Source organism: Jatropha curcas, unplaced genomic scaffold (assembly GCF_041381405.1).
Source record: "Jatropha curcas cultivar XTBG-Jc1 unplaced genomic scaffold, XTBG_Jcur_1.0 HiC_scaffold_682_pilon, whole genome shotgun sequence".
Classification (NCBI taxonomy): Eukaryota; Viridiplantae; Streptophyta; class Magnoliopsida; order Malpighiales; family Euphorbiaceae; genus Jatropha; species Jatropha curcas.
The window spans coordinates 1-8,975 of NW_028322519.1; the positions used below are offsets into that span (position 1 = coordinate 1).

Consider the following 8,975-nt stretch of genomic DNA (forward strand, 5'->3'; position numbering starts at 1 on the left):
CCGGACCGGCACTAGGGCCCAGGTAAGCTTAAGGCCCCCGAGGCCCGTAGTAAGCCTAAATCTCAATTAACACATAGTATCTAACCAGGGCCTATTCACAATAAATTATAATCACATTATGGGCTTACTGGCTCACCTGCAGCTAATTACATAATATTTAATTTATAGTGTAGTGCTAACAATAAATCCAATAGTAATACACAACCCTATAACTGCGGAGTTCAATAATAATCTGATAATAGAGTAACTTATACATCCAAAATTAGACAACAGAAATGTAAAGTTTACATTTATAACTCTGCGGAGAAGATTGCAGAGCTTCAGTCGAATCAGCTGCTTCCTAGTACCTGGGAGGTTTGGAGAGAAGGGGGTGAGTTTTACAACTCAGTGAATAATAATAAATAATACACACCACATACAGTCAAGCAAAATGCACCCTAGTATACTGAATGAACACACAACAGTCATCATATGACATTACATCAGCACCTACAAACAATATCACCTTCAAATAATCACATCACGTGGAAATTAGTCAGTGGAGTCACCGAACCCCCGATGAGCCGTCCTCCCACATGGCTCATCCTCTCACATGTGCACCAGGGAGCCGATCCCCCATACTGGCCGACCGGTCTAATCCTCACTTGACCAGCCCTCTCATTGTTTTTCCATTATCTCTTTTCTTTTCCATACCAACAGGAGGCAACCCGGTCGTCTCCATCAAATCTAGATCATCAGGCGCTCACAACAGGAGGCCACCCTGCGGGCTGCGATCAAATCTAGATTATCCGGTGCGCCCAATAAAGAAGCCAACCTGTGGTTAACAGTAACGGTAACGGTAGGTGCACACGGGGGCGCCGATCTCCCATTTACCCGGCTAACAGAAACAGAATCAGGATCCATATAACAGAATCAGAATATAACAGAAATCAGAATCAGGATCCGTATAACAGAAACAGTCTCACAAACCCATGGTGACCCACTTCATCCCAATTCCACACAAACAAGGCACAGTATATGCACAGCACAAGTAATCAAACAATTCTTTCAACGTATTACACCAATTTCATCCAAATGCACAATTATATATAAGTATAATTATAATGATCGTAACATAATATATATGATAAAATACTTGTAATATATTGTAAATATGTAAATAAAAATATAATGTTTATGAATAAATGTTATGCAAATGCAGTGTTGATACATTATTTATTATTACTCACAGTGATGGAGAGCGAAATTCTAGCTTTGATGTTGTCCTGGAGGAGCACTAGATGGACCCGGGCGATCTAAGCAAAGTAAGAATGACACAAAAAGAATAACTCTATCAGACAAAATATTTCTTTACCCTTCTAATAATTTTATTTTATATTCTAAATTTTTCTACGTAATTTAATCTCGATATTTAATTTCTTTTCTGTAATAAATTTTTATTTCTCTATCTAACTCTATTTCATTTATTTTCTTCTAAAATCTTTTTATTTCCTACCGAAATCTATTTTAATTTCCACCGAAATTTATTTTATTTTTTTACTGAAATTTATTTTATTTTCTACCGAAATTTCGACAGCATCTCCCCTAAAAATTGGACTATCCACCTGTTAAAATATCAACAATTTATTTAATAATTCCAAACCACACAGCCCATCCGTCGGGCATTCAATCAATGCAATTTTTCCCGTCCTCCATCCAAATAGTAATAAAATTACATTCAACCTTAACATCAACCTACATCCATAAATAAATTAAAATTACATACAATATAATCTACCTTCAATCCACACTTAAATTCCATAAATTTTATTATTACCAAAATTTCCTAAAAATTAATACTGAATTTAATTTTAACTAACTATATTTTTATTAATCAATAATTACTTCATATTAATTAATCAATAACTATTTTGAATTCATTTTAAACTAACTAAACAACTAAAATTACTAACTAAATATTTTATTTATCAATAAATTAATACTATTTAAATTAATTACTCAAGATTACTAAAATCAATTACTAAAATCAAGTTAATCAACTAAAATTGTTAGAATTAAACTAACTAAAATGACTAAATTTAATTAACTATCATTAATAAAATTAAATTAACGAAAATGTAGTTAAATTAATTTATACCCCAAATATAATTTTTTTTTTGTCGAATTTTTGCTAGATCGGAAATTTGCTCGTGTTGGATCGGAGCTACGCACGCCAGAAGTGGTCCGATCCGACTGACAGTGGCAAGGGAAGGCGAAGGTGGCACGATCTGGTGGTGTTTCTGCGACAGGGAGCTGCAGCGGTGGCTGGGTGATCTGGCAGAGGGCGGAGGTGCGGCTGGCGGTGAGGCTTGAAGCTGGTGCTGCTGCTGTAGGCGCGACAGACCTGGCAGAGGGCCGACTGTGGCGCGCGGAGGAGCTACGGGACGTGCTGGCGCGCGATGGAGGCGGTGCGACTGCAACTGGCGCGGGTGGTGATCGGCCGACGTTGCTGGAGTTGCTGGCAGTGACGCAGACACAGTTGCAGGGAAGAAGAAAGGGAAAGAAAGAAAGAAAAAGGAAAGAAAGAAAGAAAGAAGAAGAAGAAGAAGAAGAAGAAGAAGAGAGGGAGGAGGAGGCGCGGTGGCTGTGTTGGTGGAGTGGAGGTGGGGCGCTGGTGAGGATGAGAAGTAGAGGTGCAGCGCTGGAGATAAAAAGAAAAGAAATAGATGTTTCTAGATGGTTTGGGTCGAACCGGTTCGATTCGGTTCGATTCGACCCAAATCTTTGATTTTCAATTGGTTTTCGGCTTTTTCAATCGGTTTTCGATTCGATTTCTCACAGTGTTCGCAATAAAATATTAAAATAAATTTCCAAGCTGTCGGTTTATTAAATTTAATTGGAAAATCTTTGAAAATAAAAATTCGGGTTGTTTCAGTCTTCCCCCCTTTAAAAAAAATTCGTCCTCGAATTTTCTAAGTGACAAGAAACAAGGATGCAACAGTTGTTTACGACAATAGTGGCTGTACTTCTCACATAATGCTGCAACTGCTAAAAGTTATGACATTCATATTAAGTATTCTTATGAGCAGTTAGATATCTACCTTATCACCATAGTTAATTTAAACTTGAGTTGTACTATATCTACAAGTCATCAAATCAAGTAAAATATTCATAACCCAAGGCACAGATTTGACTCTAGTAGCCACCGTTATGCATAAGAATGTAAGTTCCACATAGCCTCTGCTCAAGTGAGGATTATTAATCTCGTTAGCTATATCATGTGACCTACATTGATGTATCGTCATTTATTCTCTCACTAGCTATCATAGGCAATGATCATCACTCCATAAGAAACTCATATACCAACCCAGTATTTAATCTTACTGATATAAGAATCAGCATACTCAATCCAATTTACTACTATCTCAAGTTGGACTCCTTATTTTAAAATTCAAAACCTATAGGCTGACTCATCCATTTTCCATCAATTCCAATTCCATATATTTGCCCTCATAATCATTGAAGTTGTTCATAATTAAATAAGATGATGGCTGCCAAATCAAGAAAGTTTTCGATTCTTATCAAATTCTGCCATTAAGTACTATGTGATCATTTCCAATTAAAGAGAACAAATTCTTGCCACTACTACAAGCTTATTTCAAACAAAATCATGACACTTCTCTAGCTAATTGCTATCAACTGATAGGAGATCTTGGCTTCTATCCCAAGCACATCACCTATTTAACAACTTAACCATTTTCCAACGAAAGATATACAATCTCTTTTCAAATCCTACTAATAAGAATCCCCTAAAAACAAGTAGCACATCAACTATAAAGAGAATTTAAATTCACCATCAAATCCCTATTTTAGTTTTTAACTTCTCTATTCCTCTTTCCAATTTGTCATACCATACCATTTCTTAACTAACTGTGACAAGAATTTATGCAACTAGCCAAGTTAGCTGTTGTCATGCCAGATAATTCTTCATTTATTTTCTAGAATTTGTAATCGCCAATCTATGATACTCACTTCCATAAAGAGATCCAGCCTACAATCAAGATGTAAAATTCTCCAAACCGTAGTTTATATTCAATTTATCTATTTCATCTATCCTTAATCAATCTTTTAGAACTAAGTTAACGTATTTAGAAATCAAGAATCCTAAACAAGTAGTGCCCTTTTTTTTTGCTCAAGCTAAGTAAGAGATTAAGGATGTTAAAACCTATAATCCAACTCCTAATTAAACTATGTCCTTTGTTTTATGCCGATGAATATTCAAATAATAATATCATTAGGTTCTTTTATTCTTTTTTTTTTTTTTCCAAGTCTATCTTAATGTCTATCACCTGCAAAATTTGTAAAATTTATATCTCATACGATGTAGGAATATTTTCAACCTTAATTATGTTCTCTCTATGTTCTTTACTCTAAATAAGGTTAATACCTCATTGAATTCTTCAAAATGGACCTAACAAATTAAGTAGTCTCTTAAGCCACAAGATATGTCACATCAGCCATTTATAACACAATAATATTCATTCAATCATAATTGCCACCAATTACTAAGAACTTCAGAATAGCTTTACATTGACTCCAATAATATCTTAATGACTCTCATCCTAATTGATATCTCAATAATTCCATGAGCAATTTTCATTTATTAATGATCTGATCGACACCCATGAGTTAGCATTCCAATAATCTTAAACCATACCGTTATCACATCCAATAATCCTATAGTTTATATTTTCAGTTTTCAAATACTACCATGTATTCTCCTCGCTAAAATTGTTAAACTATCCCAAATTCACCTATTTATTCTTATACCAAGTTTCACTGTTCCAAACAAATAGTAAATTCAAACTTAGCTAGCTTACTAATGAAATAAAATAATTTAATTACATCCATGTTCTACTAAGGACATAAATATAACTAACCTTCTTTATCCAATAAAACAAGTATCTTGCACGAATTGCACTAATTAATAGAAAGTCCTTATGTTTATATGCTTTCCACAAACAAGTTACATGTATTCACATTCATTGTCATCTTAAGCTAAGTCCCATGATCTTTTATCAACTCTTATTCCCAGTTATTACTATTAATAACACTTATCACTATATTTATAAGCTCAATGTGTGGATTCAATTAATATAACTCATAAAACTATTTTCTAACCAAATGCCATCAAGTTACAGAAGTGAGAATTTTCTTATCTCTTTCTCTCAAGTAGAAAGTCTTTCTTAATATCCATATAATAACAGGACTAGATCCATCCTAACTCATCTAATTCATTAGTATAACATCAATTCAATAATTGGACAGTTATCTCTCCATGTCCGATGTCATTCATCAATACACTTAATCATCATAGCCCACTATTTACATAATTTCCTTATAGAGTCGTTTCTCGGATCATAGAATCTCCTATTAAACAAAAATCATTGTTTGTAATTTATATACCATCGAGTGTGCAACAACTATTTTAAACATCAAATGACTAAATACCATTAGCTTTAATTCTTATTTATACCATATTAAACCATAAGATGCCACAATCCACACAATATCCATCACTAAATACATAAAGATTAGAGTACTTTATCTCTTACTAAGAATCACAATTTACGTTTCTTATAACCACAATAATTTATATTATTCCCTATATTCACACACCAAAGAAATAGTTGCTAAATACAATAATACACTTTACTCTACCAAGTAGTCATTACTCATAAATAAAACTCACTTCATATAGTAATTCCACCAATATTATTTATTATGAAAAATACTCATCACCAATTATTATAGCAAATCACACCAAATCCTTCAATATTCAAACCTTATAAAAATCATGTATATCCATTCCATCTAGAAAAATACTCATCTCAATAATTATAAGCAATTCTACTAACCAACATCATGTAAATTTCATCAAATACATATACTAATTCAATACTCTAGTTAAATGGATTCTAATGTCCTCAAATTCAAATCATTTAGTTCTCTTATTAAATAATTAGCAACTCATTCTCAATTCCGCAGGCACACGTATACAAACATTCATGCAGTCTTCAATATATATTCCATATTCAACACGTATTAAATAAAAATAATATACTTTCATCATTTAACTTTAACTTATTAATCATATATAACTTATCTTCTTACCTACTTAAATTATATATGAATATTATTTAATCCATAGAAAGATTTTTTTGCTTAAACCATCCCTTAGCATCAGTAACTAAATCACATTTCTAAAGAACAAGGATACAGATTTTAATCATTAAACAACTTGACTTTATCCTAGCTGCGAATAACGCTGAATGGGAAGCAAGGAAAACTATGTCAAGACATGACAGGAATTACTCCGCAGTTACTTCTAAACTTATAAACCTATGCTCTGATACCACCTTTGTCACGACCCATTTCCGTGGGCCGGACCGGCACTAGGGCCCAGGTAAGCTTAAGGCCCCCGAGGCCCGTAGTAAGCCTAAATCTCAATTAACACATAGTATCTAACCAGGGCCTATTCACAATAAATTATAATCACATTATGGGCTTACTGGCTCACCTGCAGCTAATTACATAATATTTAATTTATAGTGTAGTGCTAACAATAAATCCAATAGTAATACACAACCCTATAACTGCGGAGTTCAATAATAATCTGATAATAGAGTAACTTATACATCCAAAATTAGACAACAGAAATGTAAAGTTTACATTTATAACTCTGCGGAGAAGATTGCAGAGCTTCAGTCGAATCAGCTGCTTCCTAGTACCTGGGAGGTTTGGAGAGAAGGGGGTGAGTTTTACAACTCAGTGAATTAATAAATAATACACACCACATACAGTCAAGCAAAATGCACCCTAGTATACTGAATGAACACACAACAGTCAATCATATGACATTACATCAGCACCTACAAACAATATCACCTTCAAATAATCACATCACGTGGAAATTAGTCAGTGGAGTCACCGAACCCCCGATGAGCCGTCCTCCCACATGGCTCATCCTCTCACATGTGCACCAGGGAGCCGATCCCCCATACTGGCCGACCGGTCTAATCCTCACTTGACCAGCCCTCTCATTGTTTTTCCATTATCTCTTTTCTTTTCCATACCAACAGGAGGCAACCCGGTCGTCTCCATCAAATCTAGATCATCAGGCGCTCACAACAGGAGGCCACCCTGCGGGCTGCGATCAAATCTAGATTATCCGGTGCGCCCAATAAAGAAGCCAACCTGTGGTTAACAGTAACGGTAACGGTAGGTGCACACGGGGGCGCCGATCTCCCATTTACCCGGCTAACAGAAACAGAATCAGGATCCATATAACAGAATCAGAATATAACAGAAATCAGAATCAGGATCCGTATAACAGAAACAGTCTCACAAACCCATGGTGACCCACTTCATCCCAATTCCACACAAACAAGGCACAGTATATGCACAGCACAAGTAATCAAACAATTCTTTCAACGTATTACACCAATTTCATCCAAATGCACAATTATATATAAGTATAATTATAATGATCGTAACATAATATATATGATAAAATACTTGTAATATATTGTAAATATGTAAATAAAAATATAATGTTTATGAATAAATGTTATGCAAATGCAGTGTTGATATACATTATTTATTATTACTCACAGTGATGGAGAGCGAAATTCTAGCTTTGATGTTGTCCTGGAGGAGCACTAGATGGACCCGGGCGATCTAAGCAAAGTAAGAATGACACAAAAAGAATAACTCTATCAGACAAAATATTTTTTACCCTTCTAATAATTTTATTTTATATTCTAAATTTTTCTACGTAATTTAATCTCGATATTTAATTTCTTTTCTGTAATAAATTTTATTTCTCTATCTAACTCTATTTCATTTATTTTCTTCTAAAATCTATTTATTTCCTACCGAAATCTATTTTAATTTCCACCGAAATTTATTTTATTTTTTTACTGAAATTTATTTATTTTCTACCGAAATTTCGACAGCATCTCCCCTAAAATTGGACTATCCACCTGTTAAAATATCAACAATTTATTTAATAATTCCAAACCACACAGCCCATCCGTCGGGCATTCAATCAATGCAATTTTTCCCGTCCTCCATCCAAATAGGTATATCATTCAACCGGAACAAACCGACAGCCAGAAGGGAGAAAGGAAAAGGACAGACAATAGAAGCGACCGGCAAGCCACACGGAAAGGCCATAAAAGGAGGAGGACCAAAAGGGCCGAAGAAATATTAAGACTGAATTAAGGGGAACTAACTATATTATTAATCAAGAATGACTCAGATAAGGTAAGCAATAACATGAACAGAAAAACTAACAAAAAACTAAAATTACTAACTAAATATTTTATTTATCAATAAATTAATACTATTTAAATTATATTACTCAAGATTACTAAAATCAATTACTAAAATCAAGTTAATCAACTAAAATTGTTAGAATTAAACTAACTAAAATGACTAAATTTAATTAACTATCTATAATAAAATTAAATTAACGAAAATGTAGTTAAATTAATTTATACCCCAAATATAATTTTTTTTTTGTCGAATTTTTGCTAGATCGGAAATTTGCTCGTGTTGGATCGGAGTAGCACGCCAGAAGTGGTCCGATCGACGACTCCGATCCGACTGACAGGCAAGGGAAGGCGAAGGTGGCACGATCTGGTGGTGTTTCTGCGACAGGGAGCTGCAGCGGTGGCTGGGTGATCTGGCAGAGGGCGGAGGTGCGGCTGGCGGTGAGGCTTGAAGCTGGTGCTGCTGCTGTAGGCGCGACAGACCTGGCAGAGGGCCGACTGTGGCGCGCGGAGGAGCTACGGGACGTGCTGGCGCGCGATGGAGGCGGTGCGACTGCAACTGGCGCGCGGTGGTGATCGGCCGACGTTGCTGGAGTTGCTGGCAGTGACGCAGACACAGTTGCAGGGAAGAAGAAAGGGAAAGAAAGAAAGAAAAAAAGG

The 8,975-nt window shown here is 35.0% G+C and overlaps 2 long non-coding RNA genes across 2 annotated transcripts; both read right to left on the minus strand.

The window, feature by feature from the left end:
- Positions 1-94: 94 nt before the first annotated feature.
- Positions 95-2,648, minus strand: LOC149491756 (uncharacterized). Its single transcript, XR_016319287.1, has 3 exons — positions 2,138-2,648; positions 1,230-1,295; positions 95-347 (listed from the first exon to the last, which is right to left on the minus strand). It is a non-coding gene; the product is annotated as an uncharacterized LOC149491756 (long non-coding RNA).
- Positions 2,649-6,517: 3,869 nt separating this feature from the next.
- Positions 6,518-8,610, minus strand: LOC149491757 (uncharacterized). The gene is made up of 3 exons (XR_016319288.1): positions 8,544-8,610; positions 7,654-7,719; positions 6,518-6,770 (listed from the first exon to the last, which is right to left on the minus strand). It is a non-coding gene; the product is annotated as an uncharacterized LOC149491757 (long non-coding RNA).
- Between the last annotated feature and the right edge of the window lie 365 nt (positions 8,611-8,975).